The sequence below is a fragment of the Corapipo altera genome, unplaced genomic scaffold, assembly GCF_003945725.1.
Source record: "Corapipo altera isolate COAL_440 unplaced genomic scaffold, ASM394572v1 113, whole genome shotgun sequence".
NCBI classification, from domain to species: Eukaryota; Metazoa; Chordata; class Aves; order Passeriformes; family Pipridae; genus Corapipo; species Corapipo altera.
In genome coordinates, this window is record NW_020884895.1 from 1,635,479 (window position 1) to 1,656,518 (window position 21,040).

Below are 21,040 nucleotides of genomic sequence, written 5' to 3' on the forward strand. Positions count from 1 at the left end.
GCATTTGCCTTCCTATAGAGTCTGTTCCCAGTGCATTCGGCAGCAATATAGCACATGACTAGGTTGATATTGCCTTTTGCTGAAAATAGTTGGCATTTTATAAGTAAAACAGTGGAAAAATAAGACTATTAATTTACATACAAATACCCCGTAGACCCAGACAATCAGCACGTCTCTGCTGTTCCTCTTAAGATGGAGCAAGCCAGGATCAGATCCCAAAGCACTGTTATGATTTGTTTGAGGTGATAAGGACTGAGCCACAGGATTTATTCCTAGGTCAGTCCCACAGCTGCAAACCCCAGCCCCAGGAGCCTGGAGAAGCTTCTCCAGCCTCCTTGACTCCGTCGTGTTTGTGAGTGCAACAGTGATAATGTTATTTACCTACCTTTTAGCAATAACAAGCTTTTTTAGATAAAAAGCAGAAAATTCCCATGAATTTAAACACTGGAAGAGCTGATGCTAAAGATGTAAATGGCTCTAAATCTAACAAGACCTGGCAAAATTTCCATGGTACACCTTTTACTACCAACAGCTGGACCAGTTGTCTATAGCACCTTCCTCATCATGAGATTTTTTTTTTAACTGAATGAAGGGGTACTAAAGACAACAACCTGCTGCGAAATGACCAAAACTCCCATGCAAACAACTCATTAGCAGTGTTCAAATGCAATTTAAATTACTAGTTGTTCAAGTGCTCCTCAATTTCATGGTAAGTTTCCAAGGAAAATTACATGCTATGTACTATTTAATTGATTGTTTTCTACTTCTTAACATCCATTTATTCCCTCCTCCTGTCTTTTCCTTAATTTCAAGGGATGATGATGACTTTTCAGGGAGGAAACGGGAACAGCTATTGAAGAGGGATTTACCTGAAGAACAAGCATGTAGGAGGACAGTGGCTGCCAAAACCAGGCAGCTTCACCAGACCTTGTCCCTTCGATATTTTTGCAGGAGAGGTATGAGGCAGCACAGTGCAAGGACTCCTTTCCTCTTCACCACAGGCAGCCAGTCTTCTGAAACCTGATATTTCTTTAAAACACTGTCATCCCCCACCATGACAAGCAGTAAGCGCAGTTAACTATTCAAGGACATTGGTAAAGTAACAAGAGCAACCTGTTTCCTCCTTCTGGGCACACTAGCCCTTGAACCAACACATCCACTGGAGGCAAACAAGTTGTTCTCATCTGGGAGATCTCATCCCAAACGCAAATACCTAGCTTACAGGAGCAAAGTCTCCCCCCTAAAGCTGACTGAAGAATTAGGCTGTGAGTGAGACCTCCTGCTGCTTGCAACAGCTGGTACAGGAAAACGCGTATTATAAAGCTAATAACAACAGACATTTCTTAAAAGCCTGCACTCCGCTCAGATCCCAGGAAAGAGCAGCCTCACAATTAGGTAAGGTGCCATCTGGAAATTTCTGAAGTAATGATACGTGAGGAGATCATGTCATGCACTAGCAACATAGATCAGCTTTATGAAATACTCAATGCCACTTGGTTTACCTTTAAGCAACTGATGCAAAAATATTTTGTGCTCAGAAAAGTATGACTTTATTAGAGTAAGAGAGATGGGTTTAACAGTATCACTCCGCACAAAGCCTCAAAGTGTCCACCTGTCTGCAGGAGCTGAGCATGAACCATCACATGGAATACTTTTCCCAAATTTGCCACACAGTGCCCTAGTCTCTATGCCTGAACACCAGAATAACGCTGCTTTTCTCAGTCCACAGGCACGACTTAGTGTTTAAGGGCTCCTAAAGAAATGCAAAGTATCAAATGTGCAGAGGCTTGTAACTTTCATCCCTTCCATGCCCATATGTGCTAGCCCCATGCTATCTGAGGCAGCTTCTCTTACCTGCCCAAGGGGTACATACATCCAGCCCTTAGTGCATACTAAACTCTCTCACAGCACTCCAGTCACATAGTGTTGGTGTCACCCCTTTGCCACATCCCATGCAGTGCCAGCCCTGGATCAATATGGGCAACAGCTGAGATGAAGGATGGGCTGCCAACCCAACCTCCTTATATGGGAGGTAAAGCAAGTCCTCTGCGTTTAACATATCTTTAACATATCGTTAGAAGTGACTGAGAGAAGCTTAAGAAAGGCAGGCATGGAACTCTCTGAGCTCGCTTGAGGTCCAGTGCCATGGAAGGCTTCTCAGACTCCAGTGTTTACTGGTGCCAGGCTAAAAAACCTTTAGTCAGCTGTATTAATTTACAAGGTCAGCCCTTAATGGCTCTGTTCCTGGAGCAGGAAAAAATCCACTGTGGATCCTGGTTAGCATCAGTGGTCACTGGATCTGTTCAGGTCCTGGAGAAACACCAGATGGAGAGCCCTGGCAGCTGCAGTCCCAGCTGGGCATCGTTCATTCTCCGGAGCAACCCCAACTCTGCCCAGCACCCATCAGGAAGGGGGGCATGGGCAGCACATGGGGAGCTCATCCTTCACAGACCATCCAGCTCTCAAGTCACGTCCTCGCAGTGATGGATGAGCACATGAATATTAAGAGTCACAACACGCTTCCCCAGACTTGACAGACTAGCACTTCCAGAGCCCAGGTTTATAGCACCCAGGCAGTGCTCATCCTTGTCTTCCAACAAACAGCCTGTCCTGGTGAGCAGGAAAGGGAGAAAATTGCGAGGGGAAGACAATATCATCATTTCCAATCCCATCATGCTGTTCCCAAAACACCAAGCTCAGCCACAAGCAGCTGCAGAAGCCTGGATGTGCCACATCCACGTGCCACCAGAAGCACAGCCCATGGCACAAGGCCACGTGTGCACACGCAGAGGCAAAGCACAGCACACAAGGAGCAACACTGATCACCTCTCACTGCAGGAATTCCACAGCTTGGCACCACCATGCATGCACAACAGATGAGTGGCTGCTGGACGAGTTGCTGGGCTGAGACTTCAGGTGTTGTGACAGCTCCATACACATTCCCAGTGGCCCGTTTCCTAACTCATCACCTCTCCTGCCTGTTCAGGCTGTACATGCTTTAGGACAGCAGTTCTTTCCTTTTCACTGGTACCAAGCTCAGCTCAGCCAGGCCCTGACTCCCAAAGCTCCAGTAATCCAAGCAGCTTGAAGTAACAAGAAGGAAAATACAGCTGAAATCTACAAACCCTCAACACATCCCAATTCAGTCCTTCACTTTTTGGGGCCTAGTGCTTTTTATCTCACATCCATCCTCATGCAAATCAAGCCAATTATCTTCCCCTGTTCAGAACAATCCAGACAGTTTTGTACCTCAAGGACCTCCTACAAATCCACATCTCTGGAAAAACCAAACCTCACAATGAGTATTAATCCCTTTTTAAAAGGGCAAAAGAAAATCAATAAGAGGTTTAACTTTCTAACAAAGGTCTTAAATTTAAAATAGAGAGAGTATGATAGCAATGGGTTTGAAGCAGCCTAAAATACCAGTTAGCTGAGAAGATACAAGGATTACTAACCAGCAGTGGGAACTATAAAGGAGTTGTCGCCAGTGCCCCTTCCAAAGTAAAAGGACAAAGTGCAGTGCCTTCCATTTGAGGTGCAGGAGTGGCAGCTACATAACCCCCAGAGCAGGGTTAAAAGCACTCTATGCATGTTACATGCTCCAAATGACAAAAGGAATTCAGGATGGTGGATCTCTGCTCTAGATTCCCCAGCATGGTTTTAGCTGCCACGAATAAAATGGGAAGCAGAGCATCTTCCAGGTTCCCCCCACATCCCTGACTGTCTGGATGAACTGCAGCTTCCTTTCAGGAAAGAGAAAGGAAGGGAGGGGTGAAAAAAGGAAAAAAGAGAAGCAGCCAGCTACAATATCAGACAGATTAAAAACTTCACACTAAAGAAAAATACAGAACAACAGGAAAAAACAGACACTGAAACTTTATCCAGTAGCTAAATATTAACATTTTACACATATTACAGTATTTAAATATTAACATTTGAGAGAAATATATCCATGCATTATGCAGCCTTTTTAACACACACTCTTGCTTAAGAGACAGAAATCGTACATAAGCTATGTTTTCCTTGCTGACCACATGCATATATACTCATTTAACTCTACAGTGCTCTGCTGCCTTGTTGCATTAACCAATGAAACTAAAAGGAAGACCGTGACGGAATGGGAGCTGGCTTATATTATCTTTATACCTACTCCTGAAGAAACATTTTGCCTTTGAGACCAATCCACTAAGTCATCTTTCCCTACTATAGAAGGTTTCATTGGGTCCCTTGCTGTTGACTGGTGATCCACACGCCTGTCTCCACCAGCAAGGCAAACACTTTGATGCAATCCATCTGACTAAACAACAGAAAAAAAAAAAAGTCCCAAGTTGCTTGCTAAAACAGCAACGATGCACTTACCAACATCCAGGCAAGCTCCTTCATTAACACGCTTCCCTCTCGAGCAGATCAAATTTAGAACAAGGTCCAAGAGCAAGAGAGAACTGAAAACTGACCATAACAAGCTTCCAAAACAAGAAAGGGGGGGATAAAAAAAAAAAAAAACCTTACTACAGGAATTCAAATCCTGCTTCCACCAGACCCTGAGTCACCTCCCCTCCCTTGCAATAGATCAGAGCAATGGGTAAACATTTCCAAATATGGAGATCAAAACTCCAAAGGATGTCAAAAAAAAAAAAAATCACCCTTCTCTCCCTGGCTTTGGCACCGGGATGACTTGCCCCTCTGAAGCATAAGCTGAGCACATTGCCTTTGCTGACCTACACACAGCCTGATCATGGGGCCTCATGTCACCATCTTGAACTGTGCTTTGGAGGCTACTGGCTCGATGGGTGACACTGCATCTCTGTTCCCTCCCAGGGATGCACTGATGCAATGGGAGCAACTCCAGGAGTCACTGCCCTTTTCCCCTTGAAAGAAACCTCTCTCTCATCTCTCAACTCATCAGCAGTAAACTCATAGAACTACTTTTTAGAGTGTTCTTTGAAGGTAAATAGGCAAACTCAGGCTGTGGTTATAGCACCAATAGCTTGGCATCAGAAAAGGCAAGGCTCAACCCTCCGTCACACCAGAGAGGTCTTGCTGCCACATCCCACACCAGCTGCTCACCTGGTACAGGGAAACCTCCTCTGATCTGGCTCATCGAGCTGGTGCTTTGTAAAACATGTGTCCCTGCAGAGCCTGCATGCACACCAGAGCAATATTCCCATGCCAATGCTCCCATAAGCATCAGTCCTCGGCTGCAACGGCTGACCTGCAGGCAGCAGGGAAGTGACTACGCCTGCCAGCATGGGACAACAGCCTCCTGGTATCCGCAGCCATCGCTCCAGGAGCAGGCAGCCTCTCAGGAATGTGCAAAGCACGACATTTTCAAGGGGAACAGGCTGCCGAGGCGAGGCGATCCAACCAGACCAGAGTGATTCCCCAGCACCACCCACAAGATGCTATTGAATTTATAGGGAAGGAATTCCAGAGCTGACTCTGCCCATGTATGGCCAAAACAAACTGTAAAAAGCGACAGAATAGTACATCTGGCTTCCACTGGTGCTGAAGCACAGGCTTCGGGAGGAGCTGCGTTGACAGAGACTCTACAATTACCTCCAGTAACTGAGCAGGGGTCAGGCAGCAAGAGTTTAGCACCCGCTACCACAGATGACAGAAAACATGTAAACCTTCGCTTTAGAATACAACAAAGTTTTCTGCTTTTAGAATACAAACCACATTTAACTCAGTGTTACACTGCTATCACTGCAAAAAAGTAAATCTTGCCAGAGAGCACCAGCACACATTCATTACACTGGTAGTCCTAAAGGCAGCTTGAAAGAGCCAACAGTCCCAAGTGGCACTAAGTGGTACATAAGGACAACCTCAGTGCATTGCAGGTTGGGACTAGCTCTCGATGGGTAGCTGATCAATTATTTTTCAAAAAACCCACTAAAACCTCCCCCAGAGCTGTGTGCTCCAGCTAGCAGCAGGGCTACCAGGAGAGCTTTCTCCATGGTCAGAAATAGGAGATATTCTGAGCACTGCAGTCACTGTGCAAGAAGATGGTCAAAAACTAAGGTTAGAAGGGTCAGGTAGGTGCAAGTTTTATGAATTCTGACTTGGTTTTCCAGCCCCTTGCAGAAAACAATTCTCAAGGTATTGCTTCTTGCAAGGACAAACAGTGGAATGAAGTAGAGAATTATCTAAGTCAAGAAAGGGAGCCAAAGCATGGAAGGGGAACACCTGGAAGAGCATAAACCCCACCACAGGTGTGCGCCAGCCCTTACAGCTCTGGGATTCTACAGCATGAACAGATCAAAGTTCTCCCTAACAGTTAAATGCCACCACCTTGCCTGCCCTGCCAGCAGGGAAATATTAGCTGTGTCAGCGCGAGAGGAAAGGGCTTACGGAATGGGAGAGGAATGCAGGCTGCAGTGGCACACACGGAGGGGACAGGGAAATGAAACCCAGGGGAATGTGGGTTGCTCACACTGCCTCTGTCTTTGCACAGGGGTCAAGTAGGGTACGTTTTATAGCTCTTGGGGTTGAAACCTGGGCCTAATGCTTTTGTGACCTTAGAGGGACTCCCATGTCAGAAACAAATATAGCTGTTAGAGGGGGTGAGAGCTCAGGGGCCTGAGCACATGAGGACAAGCCATTTCCCAGCTCCTGGCAGGCAGCCCAGTGCTGCTTTTCAATATGTGCAAGTTGTACCCATCAGACCGGGAATGAGCACGTGTCTCCTCCGAGCAGCATTTGCTCATGGGAGACCCACAATGCAGCTACTCCCCCAGCTTCATGTTCCCCAAGACAGCACTAGGATCTCCCTTCCATTTCCCAGCTGAGATGGCATTATACCCTCTCCCTTTTTACTGTGCTTACTTTAATCAGAGGTACCAAAGCATAAGCTGGTGTTCAGCATCTGGGCCGCAGAGCACCTTCTACCCCAAATGACACAGAGGAGAGAAACAGAGGGACAGATACATCTATGTCCATCCACAGCCTCACCAGGAGCTCCCTGCTACATGGCAACACAAATCCCCTTCCTTGCCACAGTTCTAAGGCTGGGAAGTGAAATCTTGGGGGCCTGGGAATAAAATCCAACTCAAGCCTCCTGCACAGCAGTACAGATGGTTACAAAGCAGTCGTTGGGTCAGGCGTGGCTAATTTCATTTAAATGACATTACATAAGCAGGAGGACTGAGAATATTTGATTCATAAAAACATCTTGAAGGGGCAGAGAGAACAACCTGCATGGCTTACAGAACACAGGGACTGCTGCAGCATCACAGGGACACAGACCACATAATGCAGACAGAAAGGACCACGGATACTCATACATACACATGCACAACTACACACACAAACTCCTGTTCCCCTTCACCATGCACAAAAGCAGACTTAGGACTTGCAAGCTGAAGTCCTGTGCAGCCAAAAGCCAGCACAAATGTTTGTGACAGTTCCACAGGCAAAGGCAAAAACCGGGTGCAGGGGAATAAATATAGAAAGAAGTCAGGCAGGCAAAGCAGGTGCTGGCTTGTAGAACCTTGGCCAGAAAGGCTTCCCAGGAGGTTGAATCTGGTAGTTTTGCAACAGCTCCACAGAAAGACAGAAGAGACAGAAAGAAAAAAAAGAGAACATGAATGCATATGCATTCTTTTATCACCATATATAGCATATACGGACATTTGGTATATACACCCCCAAGCTCTCATATGCCACTGTATAGTACATACTATATACGTATTGCCATCTTTGTTTCCATGTGCCTACACTTGTAGTGTGTGTGTGTGTGTGTGAGTGTGTGTATGTATCTGCATTTCTGGTGCGTGTATTTGTCATTACCCCCACATCGCCCATCCGTGCGTGCTATGACACAACGCATCACTCAACAGAGCATGTCTGAAGCCTCAGCACCATAGCCTGGAATGACTTTCGGACACTCACAGCTTCTCACTGCTGAGCCCTTCCCCACCAAAGCCTCTGGGTGTAAGCACCACTAGGGAACCATCAGTTTGTCTGCTCTTTCCCAATGATCCCACTCCCCCTCCAAACTTCAAGAACCATGGACAAGGTGCCACTGTCAGAAAAGGCGTGACATCCTTCTGAGAAGTTGCCCCCTGTGCCTATGAATCATGTTTACGTACCAGTTCTCACGCTGCACAGCCTTACTGGTGGGATGAACTCAGAGCAGGGCGTTTGGAAACACGCAGGGCTCCGCCAGACTCACGACTTTGGGTTTCTTTCCCAGCCCTGCAAAGAGAGAGACACTCAAGTGATGCACACTGGATGGGCCTCCTGACGGCTTGTCTCCAAAACTTGCAGTTTAACCCACACAACTTCTGGGAAACATAGCATTTTCCTCCCCAGCTTTCTTAAGCAGAAGCCTTCAGACTCCTGGACTCCTTTCAGCACCCCCAAAAGCAAGCCCCACCACCCAGAACTGGGTTAACAACCAGCAATGACTAGAAATGTCAGATGCCACAGCTTGGCCAACAACTCACACCTTCTCAAGCCACCACTCCTTTACCGCTCTTAATGCCACTGAGAAGGGGGAGGGACAAGGAGATGCAAAATGAGGCATAAATTAAGAGACCAGGATGAATCCATCACTCATCTCCCTGACCTCAGGCACAGTGAGGGAGCTAGAAGGCATCATCTATGCGTTTTGAAGTTCATGGGGTTCACCATTACTGTGATCAGAGCTACACCCCCAGCCCTTCCCCTCAGCACAGCCTTTTTTCTAAGGAGCTCTGCCCACTGGGGACTGTCTCACTCTTTCCTGTAGCTGAGAAGTAGACACTGCCCTTTCTTGATGTGACCAGCTCAGTGTTGTTTTTTCCTTTCTGCAGAAGATGAAGGTAGAGCAGAGGGGACAACCAGGCCACGTGACAACCATCTTGAACGTGCCATGCCAGGACAAGTGGTAGGGTGCAGCCCACGGAAACCAGCAGCATCTGAATCGCACACTCCTTCCTGCACCCAGCCAGCATCCCCTCTCAGCCACATGCTGGTCACTCTGACAGCCCTATCTCAGCCCATGACAAGCACAGGCTTGGCCTGTCATCTCAGCTCAGCAGAGAAAGTTACTGCTATTTGCTGTTGTAACTATGGAAAAGCTCGGTTCAGACTTGCATTTGTTGTACCTGTGCTGCTCATGAGAGTTCATGTGAGCCCACAAATCTACAACCAACATGCAGCAAAACACAAAAGCGTCCTTGTGGTTCACAGTCCAGGTCCCTCCTCCCTGTCACACAGCAAAATGCCTTCCTGCCCCTGCCAGCACCTCTTGTCTCCCATGCCACACTTGTTGCCACAGCAGCCAGGAGAGCAACAGGGCTCTTGCCTCTCCCAAGCGGTGGAAGATCTCCACTATGCCAACACCACAAGAGAACACAGACCTTCATCCTGTCCCAGCTCAGTCCCATGGTCCCTGTGGTGGCACCCAGTCCTGATTCCCCACAGGGATGGGCAGGTATAAAAGTTCCCAGGACCATCAATGCTCCCCTCAGGTGTGATGAGGACAAATTTAACTGGAGATTGCAATGGCCTCTCCCATTCACTGCAGGCTTGGGATGAAGATGAGTAACTGCAGGGTTTTACTGCTGATGAACTCAGCCAAAGAGCAATTTTTCTTCATCCATCAATGAGGAGACAAGTACAAGCAAATATTATGGTTTTGCATGTTTACTTTTCATTTAAAAATGATGTAGAGTTACATACAATTTAGGTCCTTCCCACAGGCTCCTGGCAAAATGCCCTTCGGTCTTATCTGCAAAGGCAGAAGACAACAACATTCCCCTCTGGTTCCAACACCATTTCAATTCAACTCACAGCAGCACCTCCAGGAGCTCCAGGTAAGACAATACTTCTTGGGAACCAACCTGTGTTTAAAAAATCTTGGCTCAGGATTGTGTCTCTCAGGTTTAATTCACAAAACATTTCCAAGATCAGTGATAGGACTTGGCTAATTGAACTGTGTCTTTCTGGCTTTACTTTCCACACCAGCTATCCCTGTCACCTTGTGACATAATGATCAGAAGCAGTTCATTCACCCACTGGCTGACAATATTGATGCTGTATTGTTGACAGTAAGAACCAGTATTTCTCAAGAAAAAAATAAATTTAACACACAAGGAGAATATAGAAAGCACGTTTTCCTATTTGAAGATTTAAATCTAAACCCAGTAGTTTACAATGCCTGAATTTAAGCATCAATCGTCTGTTATGGCTTGAGTTTTCTTAGATTGTTCAGATTTTTCAGGAATGGACAGCTGAAAACCTCTGCAAGAATTCCAAGTTTCAAAGAGCAGCAGTCAGCACTTTCAGAAAAGCATAACTTTACTGTGGCCACGTAGAAATGGAAGTAACCAGACATCCCAATCCATTTAAATGAAAATTTATCTGTGAAAATAATTTTAGCAAGTGCTAATTACAGTTATCACAACGGCCTGCTTGAATGGCAACTGTTTTTCTAACTACTGAAAAGCTGCATTCACTTTTAATTTCCTTTACACTTGAAAGTGTTACCAATATTCAGAGCCTGTTTATTATTATCGTTTTTTAAATTAGTATAGCTGTACTTGTTGAAGCCCAAGTGCAAGCACCAGTTGAACTGGGATAAAGCAGCCTCGTGCCGGGATCCTTTGTTCCATTCCTTCATGAAGCAGATGGCTCAACCTGACAGCCACGAGAAAAATTGTCATTTTAACTGTTCCAGTTACCAATTTTCAAGCACAGACAAGCTCTCAACCAGTCAGCCATCAGCACAAACTGACATGGGTACCCCCTGTATGACTGGCAGGTGCACAAACAGTTCCCCAGATGCCAACCTCATTCAATCTGACCTTTTCATTTTAAATGAAAACCACTTAAAAGCCTGCCCTGTTCTGACATACATCTTCTTATGTCTTTCCCACTCTATGCCAATATATTTGCTATTTGTTGGCCAAAGTTCCCAAACTAAGAAATCTCACGTTATCTCCTCCACTGCCAGAGCCCTGACCCTCAGGCGCTCTGGCCACCACCAGCACCAAGGGAGCCATCTGAGGTCTCCACATTCTCACACTGGAAAATCGGACCCCTTACATAGTCCCCTCAATTTGGAGTCCAAATCTGACTTAAAATTCAGCTTATATAAATCAGTAGCATCACACTTGAACACAGCCACATGGAGATAGGTGCTCCTCTTTCTACCCTGGGACACTGACACACGCAGGATCCGGTCCTGTGTTTGCTTCTCAGGCTTCATATATTAAAATTAAACTGCTCAATTCAAAGTTATCTAATAAAAAGATCACACAAGACAATAAAAGCTGGAGACATGTTTCCTCTGCTCTGCTGCCAGCGGCAGCACCTGCTCAGGGAGTCACCACTACGAGCAGCCTGGCTGCTGCCTTTTGGGAAGCCAGATCCTGTGGTGGTGCAAAGCAGTGGCTGTGAATGGCGAGTTTCAGTCTTCAAGGAAGCACACACCCCTCATAGATAGTACTCGGCACGGGGCTGCTTCCAAATCCACCACAACCCATGTGTCAAAATTAGCCATAATGGGACTTACAACTTCCGAGCTCTTGGTCCAGCCCTAGTCCTGGAGGAAGGCTGATGCCGGCCACAGCACAGACAATCAGCTCCAAGGGGGAAAGTGAGCTCCCATAAACTCCCTGGCAGCCTCTACGTGCTGCAGGACACAGAGCCTGGTGCTACAGCGTTGCCCTGCAGGAGCCACAAGGTCCTGCAGCAGTGGACAGGCTTAGGGACCAGGGGACACATTTGTGTCTTTGCTGCCACACTTGATTTCCAGGTTTGTTCTGGGGTTCATTAAATGTGACTAAAACAAGAAGGGGGAAATGAGTTAGGAGAGTGGGGGGGAAAGGAGGAGAGAACACTCCAGCTGCACACCAGCACAGAAGGAATAGGATCCAACTTGCACTGAAGGGATGGCATCCCACTCTCCCAGAGATTGCTGTATTATAGAAAATGAAAAGATCATTTGGAGCAGAACAGAGTTAAAGAGAGGCTGAGCAAGCTGTGAGACAGCCCTACCTAAAACATCCCAGCAGCCAGGAGTCACCCTGAGCTGGAACCAGTGGGCCACGATGGTTGGGAAACAACCCAAAAGCAGGATCAGCCACGTTGCACTCCTGTTATTTTAAATGCCCAAAGACAGAAAGGAAAAAAGGGTGGCTAAGGAACGAGAGGAATCAGCACATCTATGCCAGAAAGCCTGCGGGTCCCAAGCTGGAGCAACCTTTCAGCAGCTCCCCATCACTGCCAGCAGTGCTGCCTGTGATTTACACGTCTGTAACTGACACCAGGATTGGATCCTGTATTTTCAAGCACAAACTACTGGCCTCACACTGTTCACACTCCCTCAGTCTACTAGAAATGGAAGATTTGCAAAACAGCCTCACTGATTGTTATTTTCACTTTTTTCTTTCCCCCCCCCACCATTTGCTGTCTGCATTTCGCTAAGCCTGGTCAGAGAGACCCTGAGCAAGAGGGAGGCAGTTTCACTTTCTCCCTCAAATGCAGCCCAGTTTCTTGACCAAACAAGGATAATCGACTTTGTTTTCAAGTACTCATGCAGTATCAGAGCACCACAGAGCCTGGGTTTCAAACAAAGGACAACATTTTGCAATCCAAAAAACCATGCCATTTGCCCACTCCCCAAGGAATGGCCACCCTCACCAGGCAGCACCAGCAGAATGCTGCCCTAACACACCACTCACATCTTATGATGCTCAGTCAAGAACACCAGATGGACAGTGCCCAGGAGAACAGAGAAGTGCTGTGCCCCAAGATACAGGGACAGGAAGGTGCCTGGCTGTCCCCACTCCCAGCCCAGGGTCTTCTGCAGCCCACCTTTAGGCTGAGATCTCCTAGGGCAGAGATGGCATTTTAGTGCACGTTTGTTCTGCCAAGTCTAAGGGGGTTATTATAAAGTTTTATTATAAAGGATAATGTTCCTTTAACCATTTAGGTTTTAAATGACCAAAATTTGAAGGCAGAGGACACCTTGTCCAAAGTTTGCTCAGGTGCCACCACCATGAAACCCTTGGCACCGTGGCAGGCCCTCTTATCACTGTCCTTAAAACCATTTGTAAACGAAACTTTTAAAACTTAGAGCCTACATGACCAGACAGTCTTCACATTCAAGGCTTAGATTTTATCCAGTTTTGGCCAGATCATTCGAAAATAGCAACAAATAGCTGGCAGGCAACTGGAATCCACACTCCTATGCCCACGTGGTCAGCCTTAGTATTTTTGAAAGCATTATAATTCATGGAGACGTTTAAAAAGCACAATCAACCGGGACAAGTAAATCTCTCTGGTTTAGAAATGTTTGCCCCCTCCAAGCATTAGCCATCCTCTTGCACCTTTATATCCTAATAGTAAACCGACCCAGTTTCAGTCTTGGAACAAATACCTTCAGGTGGATGAGGATGTATTAAAAACAGAAAAGTTTCTCAGGGTTGCTGCTCCTCTTTCCAAACAGCTGGATAAAGAGGCCAAGGAAGCATACTCCTTCAAGAAAAAAAAGGAAAAAGCCTGGATGGGGCAGAGAGGTCTAGGTAAATATGGACACAAGGCAATAAGCCAGCAGAGTATGAAGCGGCCTCACCACTGACTGCATTTCATGAAAACATTTTTGTTTTCAACAAATGTTTTTATTATCACAAATAGAAAAATAGGAAAAAACCCAAGGTTTTTTTCCTTTACAAAACAAGAACTGAGTTGCAAGCTGACGTTTCCTCAGAAAGCTCCATTTTGAGAACAGAGTCATTTATTCCAAATATAGATAAAAAATTCTGGAGCAATTCTGACAAGCCCTAATAATGCTCTTATTACATCTGAAAACTAGGAGATCCACAGATGCCTGTGTATGCATCCGGCTTCTGAACAAGAAAGTACCATTACTTCCATCATAGATGGGGACTGAGACATGCAGAAAATACATTAAAAAGCTGGTTTAGTTCCTAAATTACCCCAACTTCATCTGGAAGTCAGACTCCTCATCAAATCTGACCCTTATACAAGAGGAATAAAAAAGAAAAAAAAATATTATGGGGAGTGTTTGAGGCTATGCTTCATGCTTTTCCTCCATGTGACAGGGAAACTGGCCTGCTACCACAGAGCCCCCGCTCCCAGTCTGGGATGAGGAGGGATGAAGGCGAGGGTGCTGCCCCTTGCTTTGCTGTGGGTTGACACACCTTTGCTTTGTGGGATAACATGCCATGCTGTCACCATCACACAGAGCCACTGGACTTTCACCACAGACAAAGATGCTGCCTCTCTTCTTCACCTGAACACCACCACCACCATCCCTGAGGTGCGCAAATCTCAGGCTGACATCAATAACTAGAAAAAAAGGAGACTGAGAAGGTCTCCAGCTCACACAGCAGGAGGACAATGGGAAGGAAAGGCAATCCTAATGCCCCGGCTCAGCAGGAACATGCACATGCCATCCCACAGCATAGCTGCCAAACGCCCATCTATCTCAGCACAGTGACCTGGTAATCTGCCTGCAGGATGACACACAGCTCCATGCACTTCCCCTGCACCCCCAAAGGTGACAGAGGTGAGGACAGCACATGGCTGCCTGGCACCCAGCCCTATACACACTCCCATCCTCCTGGCTTAGGCTCAAGCAAAGGGAAGGTGACAGAGCCATCACCTTGTGCAAGAGAACCAGTACACAGACTTCCATGGGAATTCTGCAGATTATCCTCCCATCAAAGGAGCTTAATTAATTGCCTGTAAAAGGGGACTGTGATTTATCACATAACTTTTTAGCACAGCAAGTGCAACTATTATCACATCTTTCCTCTTCTTAAAAATAAAGGATAAAAAGTCTTTAGCCCCTCTATGCCATTGTACCTTGTTGACCTGAGAAGTATATACACTGGACTTGCACTGCATTTCCTTTATTATTTGCCTACAGCATCAACAATGACTGTAAAATTGAACCCTTGGACCTGTATGATTTGGTTCACTTTTCCTGTTTCTCAGTGAAAATAAAGAGGCTTCTGGTTTGCAGAATGGCAAAGTTCGCAATTACACATCACTCAGTACCCTTACTGGATCTCACTGGTGAGAGATCGTGGTTCTTACCATGTACCTGACAGTTTGACAGCACAAAGTTTTCTTGGGTATAATTCTCTGTATTCTTCCAAGAGTTTGCCACATGATATCCTCCAACCTGCTACACCAGAGCGCTGTATTCCAGAAGAGCACATATCTATTTGTTTGAAACATTAGCTACTGTGTGTGAGTGCAACATCACACCAAAGGTACAAACCACTCGAGACCAGGAAAGGTCTCTCCAAACTTCTTCTGTCTCGCTAGTGTGATTCACAGGAGCACCTAACAGCATAACACCACCATCATACCTGTCCTCACCTACTCCTACCCTATGATACTAAGCTTGTCAGCAGGAATTTTGTCACCAGCCCTGAAGCCAGCGCTTGTTATCGAGCCAAGTGTTTTTATTTTTCACTTGGTGATGGGGAAAAACAGAAGGGAACTGTAGAAGCTTTTGGAGACAAAGATCTCTCCAGGACTTGCCAGACAATATTTTCAAAAGACTGACTTGGCACAGCATCAAGGAAGTTGGCATCCAGTGTGCTAGCAAGACCAGCTCCATGCCAGCCATCAGCCAGGCTCAAGGAGCGTTAGTGACTGCAGTCAGGAAGACAGACTAATACTGCACCTCTCAAATGGGGTACAGCCATGTGCCTGGACACCACCCAAGAAGGAAACACAGAATAAAATGGGGGGGGACCTCTTTGAGCAACTGCAACATCAGTGGCCAAGCACAAGTCAGCACATGCCAAGACTGACCACGCAGCAGTGCGTGAGATACCACAGTTGGCCCTCAGCCTAGAAACAGGAGACACCCGTGGGAGGCTGCGTGGGAAGAGCTGGTAAGAGAAGACTATGTCCTATCAAGGCTGTGAATCTGCACGTTGCACACAGAGGCTCAAAGCAGCCTCACATAAGCCATTTGCCGATAGCCACCATATATCGTTACAACCCCTAGAAACAGAGATGACTTGATCACCAGGTCTTCATGAGCATTCACAGAGACCAGAGAAGGTCAAGAGAGCCATCATCCAGGAACAGGGGACAAGCATAGCAAGTTCAGTGGAAACTTGACAGGCCAAAAATGACTGCAGTCACGAAGGACCAGGGAGAACTCGCTTGTGTCGCCCTCTTTTTCTGAGGCTCTCAGAGGTGACAAAACCTCTGACCTTCAATTAAACCATATTACTCTCACAAGAGGGGGCGGCTTAGGGGCTCAGGAACTCAATAAGAAACTGTTTATCTCAAGGTCGCAGGTTCATACCCTCTTCAACTTCTCTTTTCTTAGTCAATTAAAACAGGAGACTTGATCTGCATTAAAAAACCTGTTGCTAAGGGCACAGCCAGATACTGCCTCATCAAACAGGCAGATTAAGAAAATACAGCCCCACTGCTGCTCCTTGCACATCCCACAGCAGAGCACAGAAACTTTGGGAATGCTCCCTGTATGAAGTGAACAAGACTCACTTTTGTACCCCAAGTAGGTAAGCAAAAGGGGGGATTGCAGACGACTGGACACAGCTGTCATCACCAACTTCCACAGCAGGTCAGGCACATCCATCTGCGGAGCATTATGAGTGGAGTTGATCCTGCCCCAGCCTCTGAACCTAGTCCTGGGAGATTCCTGCCCATTCCTCTATCACTCCTTTGAGAGGAAGGATGTTCAGTCAGTGACTGCTGCTCAGACAGCAATTCCTCCTACCCAGTTAACGCTCAGAGGCCTAAGCCCCACCACAAGGTAACGGTGGGAATAAATAGAAAATCCGGAGAAGTGCTTCTATCTTCGCACCTACAGAGCAAACAGCAGTCACAGAGCTCCAGGTCCTGCTTCCAGGGAGTCCAAGCACTTTGAACTGGACACCTCTCAGCCCTCGACCCAGCAATGACATTGGACAACCCTGCCCATTTGCACTGAAGGAGCACAAGAAACACAAACATTTGCATGGGCACTCAGGACCAGCTGAAGGGAGAAGACCCTCTGCCCTCCTTCTGCTGCAGGCCCAGTCCCAATCATGGCAAAAATATGACAGAGGCAGAGGCTGAGCAAATAGAAAGGAGAGAGGACACCTTCCCCAAAGCAACACATGAATCAAAGTTGATGTATATCTGAAACCAATTACTGATAGAAACCGAACTATCTAGGAACTGGGGTTTCTGGTAGTTAGTACACACACAGTCAAAACCTTTTTCTGTTCTTGTTGGTTTTTAGTCCATAAAAAGTCAAGATAAAAACATGCTTCAGCACACAGGGTACACACACCTCTATCACCTTTAATGTCTTTCCACTGAGAAAACACATCCTCCCACCCCAAATGCAATTATTAGGTTCACAAAATTTTTCATCAGCCAATTCTTTTCCTATACTTACCTTTTGGTCCAACAGTAGACAAAGGATTTAAGCACAAACTCCCTGTGCACTAGGACAGAGTTGCTGGCCCTTACAGGGCCCCTCCCATGCATCATGGCCAGTGAAAAGTAACATGGCAAAACGAAGGGGTTTGGAAACAGATAGGAAGTCATCAGTTTCCTTCCATTCACCAAAGATGGTAATTATTCTGGAGAGGACTACATACCCTTTTGGTTTTTAATTAGTGGCAAACCAAGTTAACATCGGTTCATATGAGCAAGAAACTATTAGAGGCTACAGATCCACAACCAAGGAAAACAAATCTGTACCAGTCCTTCAACCCCAGAATAACTTCTGACTGTCAAGCACAGTTACCACAGGGATGGATAGCTTCTCCTGCAAGCTCCTCACTCAATTAAACTAATACAGACAAAAAGGGCAGGCAGCAGCAGCCGGCAGCGTGAGGCGAGTCAGATGCACGCACTTGGTGCAGTGAAGTGACCGCCACAGGTTCACAGTGATGAGGGACAAGAGGAGCAGTCCACAGCCTCTGTCATCACAGGAGATACCCAAGGCTTGTCCTTGAGATGTTGAATGGCAAAAACTAGCAGGATCTGTGACCCGAGGAGACTTCAGGAAGTTTTAACTGAAAAGACAGAAGCACACCCTGATATACAGAGCTTCATGGAAACTGAGTGAGGGAATACCTAAGGAAAGTCCTTGATTTATTAGTAATCCAGAACTATATTACTGCTGCCCCCACTACTCCATTTAGCAGCCTTATAATTATGACTCTATCTGAAAAATCAAGACAGCCACACAGCCAGTGCACAAAACAGAGGCCAGGAGAAACACGTATGATCTCAGTCCCTGAGAACTTCTTGAATCACAAACTGCAGACTCCAGAGACAATTCCAGCATAAAGAGCCACTTCAGCAACACACATCCACATAACCTGCTTGACCGCAGAGGTGTTAGAGCTTACAACTACACATTCACACTTGGGGAAAGAGAGGGAGGCAAGTAAAGGATGCAAGCTAACCAGAAGCATCATGACTTCTCACACAACCACCAAGAAGGTGGTTGCATCAGCACATGAACAAAGGTAGGCAGCAAGCAAAATCCACAGCTCCTTCCTTTCAACTAGATTTTAATAAAGTTCGAGTGTGTAAACATATTGTTAAATCCCATTCTCCCTCAAAAACTAAAGCAAGTTGTGCCTTTGATGTCAGTGTAAGACTAGTCTGGCCCTTGCAGAGTAGCCTGAGGCAGTGGCAGCAGCTGCCCTGAAGAGCTGAGCCCACACAGCCACCAATCCATACAGCTCCAATGGGCTCTTTCAGCAGGTGTTACTGGAATCCTGGGCATCTCTCTAGCAAACTGCAATGATACTTAACTTCCTTATGGGCTCAGGAGGCTGCCAAACATCTGCTGGGATTAGCTGGTTTGTGTTTGTGAAGTGCACACAAATGCTAGAGTAAGGAAGGGGCTGACCTATTTATGGATGTGAATGCTGGACCAAGACCCAAGCCCACATACTGTATTTGCACATATGGTTGTATCTCCCCTGACAGATTTTACTGTTTTAGGATGGAGACATGAGATGTCACCTATTGCCTACAGCCTGCTTCTGGTCACTGCTAACTTAAGTGAGTCATACTGCTCCCCTCCTCTGCTTTACCTCATCCAAATGCACAACTGATTTTTGCTAACAAGCTGGGCAAGTGCGGCTCCACCAGGAGCCCCCATGTTGGGGTTGCCCTCTGAAGCAGAAACCCACCTTCCCTCAAGCCTCCATCACACTCTCTGGAGCCCTACCCGGGTTGCAGATCACACTCACAGCCCACAGATCTCCAGCAGGCTCCCAAACACCAAGCTGCAGCAGATTAGCCACCCAAATTCCTCATGGCAAGGGACTTCGCATCAAGTTTCACATTCCACTTGGGTGTCCCTCCCTCACCCAGAGGCCTCCTGTGAGTGAGGGCTGAGGAATGAGACAGTGAGCATGCACAGCTCAAAAACCACAGTGACAAACAGCCATGAGGGAGATGAAGTCCCCAGGAAGGATGGGGAAGAGCCCAAGTAGGTTTCAGATCAAACTGCATATGTTTGTTAAAGGGATTATAGGTGGCAATGACTTGCGGTGGCAGGGCCACAGGAGCTGTACATTCCCATGACCCAGAATTGCTTTGCACCGAGTTGCATGTCCTAAATATAAAGCTTTGGTCTGCCAGAAGCTACTGTTCCCCTTCCCTCCACAGACACATTTCAATACTTATCAGATCTTCATCTTAGTCACGTTCTGCTAACAAACACTTTTTACATCCTTTTCATCTTCTCCCATCATCAGTCACTATGTCCCCAAGTCAATCATTCTGCTTTTCTCTTCCCATTCTCCACTTTATTTCATCTCCCAGGGCAGGACCTCCTCAGATCCAGATGTCACTCCATAGGTGCAGCCTGTGCTCTCTGCTTGGGTTCACAGGACTTTGATGCACACAGTTTGCCACTCATTACTCTCCTCTGAGCAGCAAAACAAGTGGCAGGCTCAGCCCAAGATGCTACTGGTAAAATTTAGAAATATGAACAACCAAGAAAACGTTGGCTATGGGATAAGGAAGCAAAATGAAGGACAAAAGGAACCCAGGAGTATACCAATACCATACCCAGAATTACTCATGTCTTTCATTAGACAGATAGGCCTTGTCTTTCTGGAGATCAAGAGCATCTGGAATCACTCTCATTACATATCAGGTAGAATTTGCACAACCAAAACACGCAAAAAATACTCCCACTCTAGCAGGTGCATCTACCAAGAGAGTTGAAACTAAACCAGATGAGCCAATGTGGACTTCTAATAACATACACAGCTACCTTTGTACATCCAGCTGCACCCATGGAAGTGGCCACACCCTTAATCAAATCACCTGAGATATAAGAAATTTATCCAGAGCTGTTGCTTGTGCCTCACTGCACTCCACCTTCAAGGGATGGGGAACAGTCAACACAGACAGACAACTGCCCTGAAGCCAACAAAGCTGGACTAGATTGCTTCTGCTTGGACTTCTTGCACATGACAGCATGACCTAAGACCTAAAACACCACCTCAGGTGTGCAGATGAATACAGATTGAAGGCTTGGACTATGGCATCCAGGGAAGCAGTGTGGTATGGATACGCGTACAACAGCCCAGCAAGCGGCCTAGAGAGGGTAGGGGCTACCAGCAGAGATGATCATTGTAACACTCAAGAGCATGTACCCTCTCTATGCCATCCCAGGGTAGAGTACAGCAAGGCAATCACCCAGTAGTGCAAAGGTGAGGTGATGCCAACCCATCTGCCCTGCATCCTCAGAGACATTTGATACCTACCTGTAGAAGCAGTGCCCACAACACAATGCATGTAGGTTGTGTGTGCAATGAGGGCATGGGAGTCAACTTCAGCCAGAGTGACTTAAAAATGAACAACTCATACAAGAATCATTGTATGTAGTAAGGAAACGATCTCTGCTCTAGCAGCTCCTTCTCTCATGCTACGATGTAGTCCTCAAAAATTTCTTTTCCTAAACTAACTTCCCCAGCCTCTACACACCCCGAGTTCACAGCTCTCCCACGCAACAGAGCAAAACACACCGTGCCAAGCCATGGAAGGAGGCGAGCAGGCACTCTGT

At 46.6% G+C, this 21,040-nt stretch overlaps 1 protein-coding gene across 6 annotated transcripts in view; it reads right to left on the reverse strand.

The window, feature by feature from the left end:
- LPP (LIM domain containing preferred translocation partner in lipoma) overlaps positions 1-21,040 on the reverse strand; it is a 328,422-nt gene that overhangs the window by 298,443 nt on the left and 8,939 nt on the right. For 2 of the 6 annotated variants that reach the window (XR_003528319.1, XM_027647151.1), the window contains exon 1: positions 4,360-4,839. The gene's annotated coding sequence lies outside the window, so the exon portion shown is untranslated. Of the gene's footprint in view, positions 1-1,526; positions 2,611-4,359; positions 4,840-5,067; positions 6,404-7,489; positions 7,540-8,090; positions 8,197-21,040 lie in introns of those variants that run through there. The other 4 variants (XR_003528320.1, XM_027647153.1, XM_027647152.1 and 1 more) reach the window with 4 other exon arrangements.